Genomic DNA, 17912 nt, shown 5'->3' on the forward strand with positions numbered 1-17912 from the left:
ACATGCTGTGGACAGGTCGAGGCAGGCACAAGGTGAGAGGCCAAACGGTACTTGTGGGGAGACACACACACACAGCCCTGAGGAAAGGGGGCTCCCCGTCATACCCTCACTCTGATATGTCAGCAGTGGCTCGGGTCCTTGCTGCCTTCCAGCCTCTGCAGATGTCAGACCCCTGCTAAGGTACAAAAGACCCCCGAAGTGTTCTAGAGAGAAAGCAGGAGTGCAGGCCAGGCTCCAGGGGGCTGCACGGCCTGGTGCGGTCTTTCTCGGTTGACAGGTGGGTGTTTGGTGTCTGTAATGTCATCCAGGCCTGGGCGTACCATCCTCTCCAGGCAGGATATTAGCTGTTAGGGCTCTGGAGCACACAGAACGCCCTCTCCCAGGGGCCGCTGTGGCTCACAGCCACGGTGTGGCTCTTCTGAGTGACTGACTAGAGCGCGGGCGGGGACAGGATTGCCCCAGGGCAGGGACCTACTAATGGCTACCCAGCAAGGGTGCTCAAGAGAGAGGAATCTGGACCACACACGCAGAAGAGGCTCCCAGAGGCGGGAGGCTGGGGACAACGAGGATGGGTCCCAGCAACCATGAAGTGTGGTGAAGAGTGCAAAGTGCGACCTGTCGGGTGGCCTGCCCAGCAGCCCCCCGTTGAGGGACATTGCCTGTAGAGGTGCTGAAGCAGCCAGAATGCCCAGCAATGGGAGTGGGTCAGTGTATTATAGTTGTCCCTAGGGGGAATATTATGCAGACTTTATAATATTATTTAATGAATTTTTAATGGCACAGACCAATGTTCTCTACAATGTGTCCTTCTCTGCATTGCACACCTTTTTCCCTAGGACAGACGGCTACCAGCTGTTTGGAAACAAGACCTGAACAGCAGGAAGGGGATCAGAGAAGCTGGATGAGCCCCAGTGAGTTCCTCTGGCCAGTACCCCCATCCCTGGACCCCTGGTTAACATCTGCATCCCCTGGAATGTGAGCCTCACGTCGGCCTCCCGCTGGGCTCAGGGAAGCATTGTGAAGAGGAAGTCTTCTTAGGGTGCAGCCACTGAAGCCCAACAGTTACCCAAGATGTGCTGTGTGGGTTCCAGGACAGCCAGGGACCGTCCACAAAACTTGGTGACACAGCTTTGAACCATGCCAGGGCCCAAAGAGGAGAGAGCAAAGCCTCATCAACCACCAAGGCCTTCAAAGGCTGGTGGAGAGTGCCTTCTGTTAATTCCAACCACATGGCAAATTAAGTTCTATTTAGCCTCTTTCAAAAATATTTTCCTCTCTTGATCTAATAAAAGCTGGAGCCGTGCCATTGTTCGTAGGCAGGCTGGGACTCGGCTCAGTGAAGTGAGGGTGAGCCGCCTGCCCCCACAGACTGGGCCATGGCCGCTCCACAGCACCTCCCCAGATTGCTTCTCCTTGCAGGCTGCAAAGACCTCAAGACCAAGATGTCCTTTGGCATTGGCAGTTTTGTTCTCCTTTTTTTCTCCCTCGCCTGCTTGGAATGTGTCAGGTGGAGAAAAAGAGCACAGAGACAGAAGAAAATGCCTGTCCTGTCCACCAAAGCCCAGGCCCAAGTGAAGGCCCCACATAACACACAGCAGACGCACCCTACAGCTGGCCTTCCGACCTCCTTCCAGGGCAGGCCACTGTCCCTAGGGCCTGGGATGGCTCCCACCGAGCTTGGATGGGTTTCTCACCCTCTCCACTCAGGCACTTGGTCCCCCACTCCCCTGTGACAAGAGAACTGTGACAGTTGGCTCTCCACAGCAATAAACAAGAGGGGCCCGTCCTTCCTTCTGGAAGCACACTGCTGTCCCAGCATCTGGAGAACAGATCTCCTCAGAGCCAGCGTGCCCAGCCAACGGCTGGGAAGATGGGCTCAGAGCTGCACCCCTCGCGGGTAACTGCCCCCAGCCTGGGGGAGCCACCCCACCCGACCTGCACCCCTTCTGGGACTGGTCTGCGGCAGTGACCACCGATAGAAGGTCCAGAGGCTCGGCCCCTTGCCTCCATTTGGAACAGCTCTGAGGGCAGAGGCCCCAGTGGAACCAGGTTGCCCATCAGCACCTCCCCCTGCTCAGCTCTGCCTCCCACTCCTTTGCAGATGTGTCTCCCAGTAAACACCCAGCTCTCCACTCAGAATCTATTTCCCAACCTAAAACAGTTGGTGGCAGGCACCGTCCTTGAAGGCAGATTCTAAAGGGGAATTCACAGCCACTCTCTGGCTGGCCCCCGAGTTAAGCACTAGTGGAGGGTGGAGTGTGGACGCCGGGCACACTGTGCCAGTAGATCCAGCGAGCATGCTGCTGGTGAGCAGGGACAGGCCTACGGAAGAGGACCACAGGCCAGGCAGGATCCCCGGCCCTTGAGAGGTTGGGAGAAGCAGTGAGCAGAAGACTAGGGAATGGGTGGCATTTGCTAAGGCCATTGATTCGTTGAAGGAAGAAAATGTCAGCTTGGGGTGATTAATCACCAACCCGGGGCAATCCGTGAAAGCTAAGGGGGCCTTCCCTGACTGATTTTAAGGAAACTCGGACCTCCTACAGCTGAGAACAGAACACGCTCAAGACTGAACCTAAGAGTGCAAACTTCAGGGAAGATGAGATTCTCAGCCATGGCCAGTCCCCCACACCAAGTTCAGAGCCCCAGTGAGCAAAGAAGGGGACCCAATTCTCAGAATGGGGAGCTCTGGGGATGCAACTCCCAGGTCCCTGAACCTGCCAGCCCACTCCCCCTGAGAAGACAGCACCCACCTGATGGGAGCGCTGCCGTGGCTTTAACAAGGTGGGGGCCACCAGGACAGCGCCACCCCCTGAAAATGCACCCACCACCCTCCTGGGGGCAGCCCACACACTAGGATCACACTCCATACGGCCTGGCAGGGAAGGCAGCCAGCCTGCCAAAGGAAGAAGCAGGTAGCGTGGCCCAGGACTGCAGGGCCAGCGCGCACACTGCAGCAGAAGCCGCTCCACGCCGCGGTGGGGCTGAATTTGGGTGTGCCGCAGCAAGGGAGAGAGAGGTCTGACGGGGAGGAGGCGCTGACCTGGGAAGGCTTTCCTGCAATTTGCATCAGAGCACTTTGGCAGGGACCTGGGAGAGCACACACGTGGCTCCCGGAAGCTTGCAGGAGGAAGCGTGGCCCACGCTCAGTGAGGTACAGGACCGCGGAGGCACAGCACAGGACCGCAAAAGGTAGACCTCCTTGAGCGGAGGGACTGTGGAAGGACAACCACAGGTGCCGATGTTCCCCAAGAGGGCTTGGGGACGCCTCATCTGTTGGTGGGGAGGACGGCGATAGGGAGCAGCCCCAGCACCCTGAGGAGCTCAGGGCTGGCTGTCCGTGCAGGCCGGACACAGAAGATGCTGCTGCAGACCTGGTAACAGTGGAGGCAGGGAGCCCACCCCACAGAGTCCAGGGGGCCACTCTGAACATCAGAAGCCAGGTGTGCAGGCTAGCGTGAGGTGCAACAAGTTCCGAGTAGTGGCCAGTGGAAATAAAGAAGGTGGAGTTCCTAGGAGCCAGAGAGATGGGCCAAGAACAAAGGGATTGCCAATTTACACAACCGGAATAAGTCAGTGTTGAAAGATCAGAGACTGAGGACAAAGGCTCCACTAAAAAGCCCCAGCACTTTGCCCTGTGGCAGGCCCTAAGTCAGTCTTCAATCCAGAAGCTACAGACTGGGATGAGGCTCCAGGAGCAAGGCCCTGAAACACCGTGGCAGGATCTTCGGTAAACCTCCTCAGTCCTTCCCCAGAGGCTCCTACAGCCACGTACTCAGGTGAGTGCGTGCTGGGGAAACGGCAGTGCCCAGGCCCTGGGGGGTTGCAAGAGCTGCTTCTGGGAAGGGGCCACAACACTCCCTTCTCAGAGCAGGATGGGCCCCTACCCGGCTCCTGTCGGGTCCCGAGGTCTCTGGACGGGCCTACTGGTCCCCCCTCTGAGCACCAGGGCTTACTCCAGACCCCTGCCTTCTGTCTGCAAGCCTTCCCTGCTCCCATCCAGGCCTGCTCGAGTGTGCAGATTCCCAGACGTCCCTTCCTCAGCCAGCATCTCACCCCCCTCTCACAGAGATGGCAAAGGCAACACATCCACATCATCTGTCCTCCACCCGGAGCGGTGCACGACTGAGCTGCTTCCCACTCTGCTTACCTCATCCCAGCTCCCACCGTCCAAGACCCGGGCTCCCCCGGCCAGGTCGGCCACAGAGGCCCCTCCACACGCCCACTGCAGCCCAACCAGTCATCTTAAAGCACAGGTTGGACTCCGTCCTTCCCAGGGTCATCGGCCTTGTGGAATGAGGTCCAAAGGCAACGTGTGCCTTTTCAACATCCTCCTGACCCAGGCCCTGCCTGGCTCGTCGTGAGCACTAAATAAAAATTCTGTGGGCTTTCCTCGACGAAGGTCAGCTGTCGGGACCACAGCTTCAAAGGCCCACCTCTCCATTTCTGAGGAAAGCCATTAGGGTGTGGACACTGAGAGTCTCACCCCCTGCATTGTCAAAGACACATAAAGGCTCTAGTCCAAGAAAAGACTTTCTAATGGTGTGATTTCTGACAAAAAAAAAGCAGGGCCATGAGGCAGTCAAGTGCAAATGGGCAAGAATTGTTTCCATAGTTCTTTCAATGGGCACCAAATCAGTGTGTGTTAAAAATTAAAATTAAAGACTTTGCTTTCCTCTCCCCTAACACCCTGAGGGTATCTCTAGCATCATGTTATTTAAAAGTATCTTACTTTTTACCCATTACCTTTTCTGCTCCCCTCCCTAAATCGTGAGCTTGTTGAGAGGTGTATAACCCATTATTCTCTGAACGCTTAACCTCCAGCCAGGCACCGAGCAAGTGCCCAGGGATTGGAGGAAGGGACAGATGTAGCAAATGGAGTCCTCTTCCACCAGACCTCCCTCCCGGCCCTGCACACGTGAAGGAATCACAGGCGATGCTGTGGCCCGCAGGTCTGTCTCCCACGCATCAGTCTGCCATGCTATGAGCTCTCCAAGGGCAGACGTGCCCCAGCCCGCCTGGCTTCCGCAACACTGCCAGCCCAGGTCCTGGCATTCAGAAAGTGCCTGGTGAAGGCTGGCTGGCTAGGCTCCTGCCCAGTGAATAAGGAATTACTCACTTCCCTGAGGCTTCATTTTGAAAATATATTTAGTAACTTCTAAACAAATCATACCAACCCTCCAAGTTTTATTTGTTTAGTTAAATTAATTCTATTTTAATATTTCCATTAGCCATTTAATTTATTCTAAAACCTGGCACTGCAAAGTAATAAAACCTCTCAAATATTGACAGACAGTAAAGTAAATGTCGCCCAGCTACAACCATCTGTTTTTCCTCCAAATTCCTCAAGATGGAAAGTGTACCGCCATGATTTATTTATGGGCCTTCCTAGGCCTGTGGTGTCTGTGCCCAGCCTTCCCCCGGCCCTGGCCCAGGGCTGCCGGATGCCATGATCTGGACCCAGTCAACACGGTGAGAGGGAAAGGGAGAAAGAGTTTGGAGTGGAAACGAGCAAATCTGCACAGCACGGAGAAATGGAGTGAGCCTGGGTGAGCCGGCCCCATGCCAGCAGTCCTCCTAATATCTTTGGTGTGCTGACCCTTGCCCCATCTCTCAGCCCCACTCCTCCTGGTCCTGGCCCTGGAATGAGAGGGCCCTCTTCCTGTCCCGGTAGCCTGGACGGGACAGGAGCACCAGCCCGCAAGGGGCCCTCACACAAGCAGGGTCTGGCTGGCCAGCAGCTGTGGCTCCCCACCAGGGGTCTGCTCCAGCACGGGAGTAAGCACGTGCCCCTGCTCAGACGCAGCTCCCCATGGGCCAGGTGCAGCACGGTCTGAAGGAAACTCTTCAGGGCTGAGAAGGGCAAAACCAGGTTCAAATCCTGTGCCCACCGCTCATGAGCTCCCCTCTCCCAGAGTAAGAGCATAGGATTCCCCGTGCAGTTTGGGGTATGTCTGCCCCAAAGCAGGGGCCCAGAAGGCTGTGGCAGCACTCCCAGCTCTCTGCAGACGCCCAGCATCTCTGGGAAGGAAGGCTGTCGCCATTCGACACTGCTCTCTGAGCCAGGGGTACAGGTTAGACTTCCTCTGGGGTTGGCAGGGAGACAGAAAGGGAAAGCACACGGTCTCACCAGGCACCCACACACCTGCCAGAAGGTTTGAATGTACCTGGTGTTTACTCAGCACACATACTTGCAATTCCTCTCCTACCCTCACACCAAGCCACAGCAGCCACAAATATTCCTCTGCACATGTCAGAGCCGTGTAGCCCCAAACCACTTGGTCTTCCCCTCCTAATTGCCTCTCCTTGTGCCCTCCCCGCTCCCACCCACACTCAGCATAGCTACACGGTTGCATCTTCAGTGGAAGATCTAACTGGACAGGGGAGAGGACACGCCGTCCAGGCCTTCAGCCCTGAGCTCCCGCTGCAGGCCAGAAGGCAAGGAGAGGCCAGACCATTCATTTGTCCTGCGAGTGGGCAGGTCAACTCCGCAACTTGCTGCAGGGATGCCGGATGCCTCGAATTGCCCAGAGCCCTGTGGAGAGAGATCAGCAAGTGAGGAGATGTGCCTGTGTGTCCTGTGGTGCAGCAGAGTCTGTGTCCAGACAGCGGGCGGGCGGCCTGCTCGGGGGACAGGAGAGGGTGCCCAGAGACAGTGGCGCTGAAGGAGTCTGCAGGTTAGAAAGCGTTGAGGAAAAGAGGCTGGTGTGAGGGAAGGACAAGAGGAGGGAGCAGTGGCCGGTTCAGGGGCCCCCCCGCACAGTTCGCTGGACTGGAGCAGAAGGCATGAGAAGGGGCAAACACATGGCCGGTCAACACGGGAAGAAAGCACAGATTTCACTGTCAGGGCAGTGGGAACCAAGGTGTGCACCTGGGGAGGGACAGGCCCCAACTGAGACACCCCTGGGGCAGCCAAAGAGGGCTGCAGGAACCCAGCCTAGGAGGAAATGCTGGAGACAGTGGGAAACACGGGCCTGGGAAAGGGCCTGAAAGACTGAAAGACACTCCCCCGACAGAGGCCTGCCCTGTGCCTTCCGTCTGTGTGGTCTCGCAGACAGGGTCTCACGGAGGCAGTTAGATGCCAGCAGCACGCAGACCAGCAGAAACCATGGGACAGAGTGACCCTCTGCCTCCAGAGGGGCCCCTGAAGACTCGGGGTGCCCCCTGTGGAAGTTGTGGAAGGGGATGGGCTCATCCTCTGACACCAAGGCCATAAATGTTTATTGAGCAATTTCTGTGCACAGGCACGCTGCTGAGCACTTGGGGAGACAGTGGTGAGCAGAAACACCGCCATCTTGCCACATCCCCCCAAGGCCTCTCCTGGCACCGGCAGACAAGATGGAAATGGTAAGGAGGGCACGTATTGCACGGTGCACTGGGTGTTATACGCGACTAATGAATCATCGAACTTTACATCAAAAACCAGGGATGTACCGTATGGTGACTAACATAATATAATAAAAAAACATTAAAAAAAAAAAGATGGGAATAGGAGAATTACACAGCTTGAGTGACAACTCAGGAGGTGCAACCAAAGAGTACCGTGAAACCAAAAGGACCTGGGCGGTGGTGAGCAATTCAGGTGGGGTGAGGAGAGAGGAGTCCTCCCCCGCCCCTGGTCCTGGCATCATTACCAGATCCCTAAGGAGGCCCCATGCACAAGTGCTTCTTCCTTCCCTGGCCTTCCCAGCTAGAGGACAAAAAAAATATATTCAAACCGCAACCCCAACCCAGCGTCCTGCCCATGGCCCTTATTTCTCTCCCATCAGCTCATGGCAAGGTGGATGGATACCACATAGATGAGGGAAGGAAGCAGAAAGAGCTGAGGCGCTCGGAGTAAGAACGCACACATAGTCTCCAGGAGAACTGTGCGTGGTTCCAGCCCGGATCTGCCCCCCACCGAGCCCGGCTCTCAGGCACAGCTGTGAAGACACCTGGCCGCCCCCCCTCCATGGCTGTGCAGCCCGCACCTCCCCAGCCCCGCTCTACCCTAGCCCCCCCCCCACACGGCATCCCAAAGAACTGCCATGGACACGCCTTGGCGACACTTCCCCCATTTTTTATCTACATGTTTGGGTTTTCAGTGATCTCAACAGGTTCTGCCGACATCATCCTGGGAATTAACGAAGCCTGCCAGTCTCACAGCTTAAGAGGAGGAAAAAAGAAGTTGCGTGTTCACAGCCAAAAGAGGAGTTCATAAATTTTCACGAAATTACTAGATGTGTGTGATTTATAGCCAGGCAAGATGCTTTGAGCCCCTGAGGAGCGGAGAGCTGGCTGCGAGGGGGTGGGACATGGTGAGAAGGCGGCGCAGCCAGCGGGCTCTGAAGGACGGTGGCGCTCAGCCCAAAGGACATGGGCCCACGAGCAGTGTCTGCGAAGACGGGCAAAGACAGTGCTTCCCGCACGTGCTGCGCCGGGATGTCTGTGAACATCACGCAGAGCGAGCACCTGCCCAGGTGGCTGGCGGCCTCGGAATCAGAACACCGCGCCGCCCCAGCGCCGGCTGAGTGAGGGACAGCTGCCCAGCACACCAGGAGCCCCCCGAGACTCGACATGGCATTCCTGCTGCAGCAGGCATCTACGGTGCCCCGAGACAGGGACAGGACCAAGGCCGCCTGAGGACCCTGGCGCAGGGCAGCATGGATTCTTGGGGACAGATCTCACGTCAGCCCCCGCCCCCAAACCTGATGCACCCCAGCTGTTCCCTCGCAGAGCAGCCGCAGGTCAAAAGCCTGTTCTCTGTGCAAGACAGCCCCCAACAGAGAACCAACAACCAGTCTTCGTGCAGGAGGAGGAAAAATAAAGGAAAAGCTCTGCACGAGTCTCAGCACACAGTCCTCCAGGACACCCTGAAATTTTGTGTAACCATTTTTCAGCTGGACAGACTGAGGTCTGGCAGAGAAGTAACATTAAATCATGAGGAGGCCAGAGGGGCCTTAGGTAACTGGACCTGTGTTCAAGCCAGACCACGGGAACTCAGGCAGGCTGCTCAACCTTTCTGGTTTTCCTCAACCTTTTGGCAGGACTGAGAATCCCTGCCTCGCGAAGGGCTGGAGGGATAATCAGAGATCCTACATCTGCACGTGAAACACAGGCATAGATAATATCGCAACTCCTGGTCACCGAAGGCCTCTGGTGGGCTCTCATACAAAGGCAGCACAGTAGTCATTCCCATCTTACAGATGAGACAACAGAGGCTCAGAGAGGGAAGTAGCTAGTGCAAACCCACAGCGCTAGGAAGTGACAGTCTCCCATTTCTGCTCTCCCAGAAAGCAGTCTCCAGACTCCAATGACACTGCTCTTTCTGGTACACCAGCCACTTCTTTAGCATAAGGCTATTAACTCACATCTCCCCGGCAGAGATAAGAAGCAGAGCCGTTTCTAACGTTCACATTTTCAGTCCTTGAGAGTCTGGGAAATTCTTTGAAAACCGTAAGGCACAGACAAGAGGCCAGGAGGCCAGGGGTCCAGGGAGAGGGGGAGAGGTTTGGCCCCGCTGAGAAGGTGGTGCTCATCCCCCTCAGATGTTTGTGGGGAGTCCCTTGGTGCCCCTTGACCTTCTCCACCGGGTGGCTGTAAGAAGATAAATGTTTCATTATGCAGAGATGCCCCGCAGCAGGCCGACCCAGAGCAGGCTCTGGCCTCTGCCATCCCTGACCTCACATGTGGCCTTGGGGGTGACCCCAAATCCTCCACATTCCTCCTTCTCAGGTCAGGAATGGCATCTATTTTGCAAGGGAGAGTTTCGGAGGCTCCCCCAGGCAGTTGAGGGACTTAAATCACAAGTCCCAGGGCAGGAACAGCTGACAGGCTCAGAGTCCCCATCAATCTTGCCCTAGGACACTCCAGGCTCTGACTAGAAGGATTTACATGGTGGGAGGGACCCAAGACAATGCAGCCCCGCCCAGGCCCTGCCAGCAGCCTTTTCCCACAGCCCGCTCCACTTAGGGTCCCTAACAGATGGGTCAGAAAGGCGGGCTCACGGGGAGCTCACCCCCTGGGAGCAGTTTCCCCGCACGCACCTCGGGCTGGTAGGCTTACCACCAGCTTCACCAGCTTCTTTTCTCATCTGTATGTTTCCAAAGTCTCTGCAAAATCTCTACTTTTTAATTGAAGGAATAAAAGAAAACAATAAGCTTTGTTTTGCTTTGCTTTGTTTTGTGTGTTTTGTTTTATTTTGTTTTGTTTTTAAGCAACTTGTTCTCGAGTGCTAAGAGCTACACAGGCATCTCCCACCAGCCTGCAGGGAACACGGACAAGCAGCGAGGGGCCTGGACATGTCTGATTTCCCAGGGAACCCACATAAAAAGCCCTTCTCGTTGCAGGAACAATGCTGTGCTGAGAGCAGGCACAAACCTCCCCTAGAAAAATCCAAGCAGTATTCCAATCACAGCCCAGAAACTCGGCCTGGGCTGGTTGCCCACATCCAACCCCCCTCCCGCTGCCAACCCCCCAGCGGCAGTTGTACACCCTCTTCCTCTCTCCCCTACCCACCCCCCAAGTTCCAGACAGCCTGGGCCTGGCCCCCATGCTCTGGCCTAGGTGGACAGACCAGCATCCTCGCCATTTTGGTCAGAAAGTCTGGGTGACCCTTACCTTTTTGTGTTCCCTCCTACCTGCCTTCACGACCTTGGCAGGTAGCCTCACCAATCTGTGCCTCAGTTTCCCAATCTGTAAATAGGGATAACAACAGCACACACCTTGAATGGCGGAGTTAATAAGAAAAGGGCCCAGGCAGGCTCTGTCTCGTGGTGAGCCCCCCATGCAGTCACGGTTACCACTGCCAATAGACAGTTTGCCCTTCAGCAGACAGACAGGGAGCCCCGTCGGAGTCTCTGTGCTTGAAGCAGCTGCTACAATGAACACTTGGCCCTTCATTAGCACGTGAGACTCTACCTACGATCTGGTGCAGCAAGACAGGAGCTATCCCCACAATGTGAGAGGTAAGAAACCTGAGCAACCCCCACCTCGGCATTCACCAGAGCCTCTGCAGGGCCTTCCCCTTGTCAGGCACAGTCACAAAGACGAGAAGACCGACCCTGCCCTGCCCTTAGCAAACCCATACTTTATTGAACACAAGAAAAATAGGTCATTTTTAAGTTACAGGCCACCTGTGGCTCGTGGATCTGAGCTCCTAGAACAGTATGTTGAGAAGGATTCTGAGGCTGCCTGTCAGTTCAGAATGAAAGTGCTCTGTGGTGGATTGGTGATGCCTGCCACAGGCACAGAAGGGGCCTAAATGGTCGGCCATTTACAGATGGTTGTTTAGGGTGGAGCCAGAACTAGAAACCAGATCTCTTCACCCCAATGTGGTGACCACAGGCATGGAACCACCGAAGCCCAGAAATTACTCGTAAAGTTTTCATTTTTCTATTTTCATGAAAATGTCACCATTTGCTCCTGACTGAAATGTGTACCCCCAAAATTCCTATATCAAAGCCCTAACCCTCAAAGTGACTGTATTTCAACATAGGGCCATTTAATTAAGGTTAAATGTGATCACCTGGGTGGCTCAGTAGGTTAAGCATCCGCCTTTGGCTCAGGTCATGACCCCAGGGTTCTGGGATCGAGCCCCACATTGGGCTCCCTGCTCAGTGGGGAGACTGTTTCACCCTCTCCCTCTGCCTCTTCCCTCTGCTCGTGCTCTCTCTCTCTTTCAAGTAAATCTATCAATCTTTAAAAAAAATTAAAAAATAATTAAGGTTAAATGAAGTCACAAGGGTGGGGACCTAATCTGACAGGATTAGTGCCCTTAAAAGATCCCTCTCTCTCTTTCCCTCTCCCTCTCTTTTTCCCTCCCCTGTTATGTGAAGACACAGTGAGAAGGCAGCCATCTGTAAACTGGAGACTCCTCATCAGAACCCCACCATGCTGACCCCGATCTCAGACTTCCAGCCTCCAAAACCGTGAGAGAATAAGTGTCTGCTGTTTAAGACACCCATTCTCCAGTATTTAGTTATGGCAGCCCAAGTAGACAGACACCATTTTACACTGCTTCTGGACAATCAGACTCTGGAATAGACTCCTTGTGTCCATAGCTCACTGTCCCTACTGATGATTCTGGCCTCCCCCCACAAGTGAGTGGTCACTTCTGTGGGATGCTGAGGAAGTCACACCCCTGCCCTGTGCTTCCTCCTCATGACCTTCCTGGGCAGGACACACACTTTCAACAGCCACTAAGAACCTAGAGGGAAATGAGGAGCTTCTGAATGGCCCCCATCTTGCCTCTGTACCATCACAGGCTCCTAGCAGGCTTCTGAACCCAGGTCCATCTCTTGCCAGCCACATCCAGCCTTTGGGAACAGCCCAGAATCCTGAAGGAACCCATCTCTTTCCTCAGGTGATGGAGCTCCTAGCCTCCCAGATGGGTGGGCAGATCAGTGGCACCAGTGGGGGCCCCAGTCCTCTGCTGTCAATGATGCATCAGCCACTGGACGTAGCTTGCTGACCGTGACTGGCACTCACTCCTTCACCCAGCAACAGTCACTGGGCACTGCACCCAGGGTACTGAATGCTGGCTCAGTGACTGTCCCTGTGTGCCCATGGCCCTTGCCACTGCACCTCTCAGGCTTACTCCTTGTCTGTGAAATGGGGCTCTAGGTGGTGGGCCCTGTTCACAAGGAAGTAGGAGGAGCAAAGCACATACATGCAGCAGTGCCCGTGCAGGTGGGCACCCCATGACATAAGGGGATGGTGCAGGGAGCAGGGGGGCGCACCAGCCACGGGCTTGTGGGGACAGAAGCCCTCCTGCACCTTGGTCATCGGCCCATGCTACTCAGGGGCACAGGGAAGGAAACATGGCAGAGGCCCGACAGGCACCAAGAAGGGATGCAGTGAGAATTAGGGGAAACAGTAGCCACCTCAACAGACAGGGCAGAGTCCCTTACAGGGAATCCGGGCACCTGGCTGAGGAGGGTGCTGGGCCAGGGACCAGGCAAGAGCACTGGGAGAGAAGTGAGATCAGCCTGGGTGCTAGATGCTTCTCAAGTTCTCCTCAACAGAGACGTCATACAGCTGGCAAGTGAGGGCCAAGCCTGTAAGCTCAGGGATGGGCTCTCCCCTCACCCAGGGGCTCTGAGGGTGCAGCCTGCGGCCCTAAGCTGCCCACCGCAGGAGTTCCCATCACCAGCCTTCCCCAGCAGCTAAGGCCACAGTTCCTGGGATGGCCAGCACTTAGAGAGGCAGGATGGCGCCTGGGAGAGCAGGGGCCCAGGCCCCCCACCACCGCGGGACCCACGAGTCACTTCTGTTGCCACACACCCTGGGGCTTCAGTTAGGCTTATACCTTCTGCCCACCCCAGCCTCAGGTCCCAGATCTCTGTGCAGCCACCCTAACACCCACGCACAACACAGTTTTGAAAAGAAAACACAGCGTGTAAATGTTTCCTGTGAACTCCAAGGGCTCCACACAGTCCCTTTAGGGACATTTCACCATTTTAAGTATTTTTTCATCCACTGTCTGCCTTTTCAACAGCCCTGTGATGTGATCTGGGTAAAGTGTCATTCTTTCCATTTTGCGGGTGAGAAAATCAAGTCTCCATGCGTTATGGTTATTAACGCTGGCTGCTCTAACAACCAAAACACCTGGCTTGACACAAGAAAAGCTTATTTCTTATTGATGCAAAAGCCAGTGCAGATGCTCAGCTCTGTGGCTCTGCTGGCCAGTTCCTGCCATTTAGTAGGGCACTGTCTTTGAGGGTCTTTGGGGTCTTCACCTGAACCCTCTACGTTGTGCTGGCCAGTACGTGACAGTGTGGAGGAGCCTATATGATGTGGCTCTGCCAAGCCTGAAGGTTGGCACACCCCCCCTTTAGCCCACGTCCATTGGCCACAGCACAGTCACATGACCTAGCTTTCCCACAAGGGAGGCTGGGAAATGTAGTCCAAGTGTGCCCAGAAAGAGGGACTGGGACTGCGACGGGGGCATCAGGCCAGTTCCTGCCAGGCCTGGGTTAGATGCCCAGGCTCTGTCTCCCCTTCCCCCACCACCATCTTGCCATTGGGTTTCCCTACACATGTCGTCTCTCTGAGTCTGCTTCTGGGACAGGGGCTAAATCAAGACTGTTCACACTGAAACATGTGGCTTTAGCTACAGGATGTTTGAGCCATTAAATACCAGAGAAGTGTAAAGAGAAGAGAAGACATTTCCATTCACCTCAGAGGAAATTGCAAGGAGGGAGATTAAAACCACATTTGAATTACAGAAAAAAAATAATTGGCAAAGCTCCTGGAATCTAAGCACATTCCTGTAATGAGTTGCTACGGGTGGAATTCTCTCCCCAGTTGCAAAGCAAGGCCTGTCCGATTCCAGGAGGCCCGACTTAATTACAGTCTAGTTGGATGTTAAAGTTGCGGCTACTCAAGTACAGCAACAGCTGCCTAATTACAGGGTCTCGGGAGGGCTCTATAATCAGTTTTTAAAAGAATATCTCCTACACGTAGCACCTTTCCACAAGGGGCCCCTGGAATCCTTCCGAGTATTAATTAATGTCCCTTCAGGAGGTCCCAGACATGTGGACTTCAATGATCGGCAAAATTTGAGTCTCTGTCAGCAGAACAGGTATGACTCAGATACAGAACCATGAGAACCATGCGGACTGGTCCCCATGGTCAAGGTCCAAACTACAAAAGGGAAAAAGCAAAGTAAAGGTGTCAAAAGTAGAGGGGAGCATACACTGCAGGCAGGGTGGGGTGGAAGTCAGGAGACCTGGAGGCCTATCTCAGTTCTGGCTGGCTTCAGTTTCCAGAATACTCTGTGTTCATGCAAAGAAGTGCCTCAAAATGAGACAGTGGTAGGCTCCCAGGTCCAGGGGTCTGCGCAGCAGAGCTGGGACATCAAGACGTGTGGCAGAGGGCTCAAGGCCTGACCATGGCGCTCAGGGCATGAGCACCAGCCGAGAAGCCCTGGATCTGGAAGGAAGCCTACCAGTGTGGGAGGTAACTCGGTGGGGGGTGGGGGGTGCAGGTGGAGACACTGCCAGGCAGGGAGGAAAGGGTAGGATCCCCTCCATCTCAGAAGGGAGGAGACACTTGAACAGGTCATAGGGACAAGTTGGGAAGGAGCACCACAGGGAGTTGAGGAAGCATCTGCAAAGAGCATCTGGAAGAGCCTGGTCAGTCCAAGTACTGCATGGGTGTCAGGGTGACAAACCTGCATGGGTGGAGCCCCTCAGAACCAAGCCCAAGCCCATGGTCTGGGCTTCCCCTTACACGAGAGGGATTCCCAAGCTGGCCCTCCCCTCACAGCTTCCCCCAGTGTGGAGAGCATCCTCCATGCCCTGGAGAGGAGCTCTGTCCCTGGCACCTACTGCATCCTTCCTCATCCACGACAGCCTCTGACTCACAGCCCAGACCTGGCTGTCTACAACTCTCCTATATCATCACCTCCACTGTGGGCCAGCAAGTGCACCTCAGCTCTCTCCAGCTTCTCCCCTGCTAGGGGAAAGCAGCTCTGAGGGAAAGCCTCGGCCACCTGCCTCAGCCGAGCATCTTTACCCACCTCCAAGCCTGACCCTCCCTCACCCAAACTCCAAACAACCTGGCCATTCCAAGTACTGCATGCATCTGTGCCTCCTTGCAGAGCTACTGGCCATCTCTCTTCTGTGGCCTTAGCCTAGGCAAGACCTACAGCATCCTCCATCCTGTCCTATGAGAGATACTCATCCATCTGCCTCACCACCAGCATTGGAGAAATGTGGGTCTGTTCCTAGCACTATACGGCCTGGATGGTGCCCAGCAGATGTTGGGTGGATCACATGACTGAACCGGGCAGTTGGTAGAGAGCAGGGAGCTTGGCAAAAAATACCTCCTTCCTGATACAGAAAACTTTTCACCAAAATACTTTTTTTCTTCCTTCCTTCACTCTTCATTCAAACCATTTTTAGTTGCTGTCAGTATGATCCATGTGTATTTGGAGGCTTGAAGTCAAGCAAAAGCAAGAGAGGAAATGGCCCTCATCTTCTCTGGGTTGAAGGGACCCATGAGTGTACCATAGTTTCAAGCTACTTTTTATGGCAAAACCATTTGTGTTACCTACTGCCGTGTAACAAATTACCCCCAAAATTAACAGCTTAGGACAACACACACTTACTATCCCACCATTTCTGTAGGCCAGGATCTAGACTCGGCTTAGCTGAGGACCCCTGGCGAGGGGTCTCTCATGAGACAGCTGTCGAGCTGTCAGCCAGAGTTGTGGTCTCCTCTGAAGGCCTGACTGGGGAACTCTGCCTTCAAGCTCTCTCACATGGTTTTGACAGGCCCTGGTCCCTTGTCACATGGGCTCTCCACAGGGCTGCTCCATGACATGACATGTGGTGACCCCAGGATGCGTGATCCAACAGAGAGCAACAGAAAGCTCCCAAGACAGAAGCCATAGCCTTTTTGTAATCCAATCTCAGAAGTAACGTCCTATCACTTCTGCCATATTCTGCTCATTAGAAATGAATCCATATGTCCAGCCCACATTCAAGAGAAGAGGATTGCCCCAAGGACACAAATCTTAGGAGAAGAGGATTCTTGGAGCCATCTCAGAGGCTGCGTATCATTCTCATTCCTGGGACAGAACTTTTTCCCAAAACTGGCTGCAACAGTGTCTCCCATCCCACATGCTCTTCTAGAACCTTGCTATTCAACCATCAGGAGATGGAGCCAATGTCCCCATTCCTTGCATTTGGGTAAAACTTGGTGACTGTGGTAGAAGTGATGTGATATAACTTTTAAGGCTCCCACCTTGTTTTCTGGAGATGCTCACTTTTGGAACCTAGCTGCCCTGCTTTAAAGAAATCCAAGCGGCCCAGGAAAGACCAAGTCCTCAGGCCCACAGCCCAAGCCAAGTTCCAGCTGACAGCCAGCACCAGCATGCCATGCGAGTGCACCATCTTGGAAGGGATCCCTCCACGGATGCCGTAAGCAGCCCAAATTAAAGATTCACAAGGAAGACAAATTATTATTATTTTTAAACTACTAAATCTTAAGGTGGCTTATTACCCAGTGACAGATAAGTGATACAATTGCCGGATGCCCCCTCCAGGGGAGGGGTAAACCTGAGCGACCCCCAGGCAAGGCTGGCAGGAAGAACTCATGAAGCTGGCCAGGAAGGAGTGGCCAAGCAGTGTCCCACACTTGCCAAGCTGTGGGTCCAGCAAAGGCAAGAGAGTCTGCTGGAGGAGGGGGTCAGGTGTCAGCCATAGGCTGGGAACCCTGAAAGTGCAAGGCTGTGCCAAGGCAGGGTCACACAGACAGCATTCAGAAGCCCAGTGGAGGGCCTCAGCAGACAGGCCTACCACTCTGCAGGGAACTCACAGCAGCTCCCCTGAGGACCTGCGCCCTGCCTAGAGTGGGCAGGGCCTGACTCGAAATGCAAGCTCAACTTCGGCTGCAGACAGCCATCCCCAGGGGCAGGTAAGGGACATCAGGTTGCCACACTGAGGGTGCTGCCTGGGGACAGCTGTTGTGAAGAGCAGTCACATTCAAGTGGGGACTGGGCCTCTCGCTGGCCCGAAGGGAGAGGGAGGAGGGGAGCTTGGGAGCAGCATCCTCGCCTGGGCGCCAGTCTGGCCAGGCAAGGAGGGTGGAGATGATGGAATCTGGAGGAGCTGCAGGTCCCAGGCCCTCCTCACCCAAGTCTCCAGCAGCTACTTCCCCATAGGTGGGGATGGCAAAGCCAAGGTGCGGTGCAGGAAAGCCCTCCCACAAAGGACTTCTTATGACTGCATGCAGGTATCCATGGTGTCTTGACCTCAGCCTCCCCCACTCCCTCTTCCAGCAATGGGAGACGTTCTGCAGATGGAAATGGCAAATCTTGCAAGAAAAAAGCAGGATGTGGTAAAGTCGAGGAAAGTGGAGAGCGGCTGCCCTTAACACCCCAAATCCTTGTAAAGAGGGGTCAGCAGCATGGAGAGGTGACCAGCTGA

General features: G+C 54.8%; 1 long non-coding RNA gene across 1 annotated transcript; it reads left to right on the forward strand.

The window, feature by feature from the left end:
- The first annotated feature begins 280 nt into the window (after positions 1–280).
- LOC123001646 (uncharacterized) lies at positions 281–10140 on the forward strand. Its single transcript, XR_006410741.3, has 4 exons — positions 281–3776; positions 6335–6552; positions 7242–7344; positions 8082–10140. It is a non-coding gene; the product is annotated as an uncharacterized LOC123001646 (long non-coding RNA).
- The last annotated feature ends 7772 nt before the right edge of the window (positions 10141–17912 follow it).

Source organism: Ursus arctos, unplaced genomic scaffold (assembly GCF_023065955.2).
Source record: "Ursus arctos isolate Adak ecotype North America unplaced genomic scaffold, UrsArc2.0 scaffold_1, whole genome shotgun sequence".
NCBI classification, from domain to species: domain Eukaryota; kingdom Metazoa; phylum Chordata; class Mammalia; order Carnivora; family Ursidae; genus Ursus; species Ursus arctos.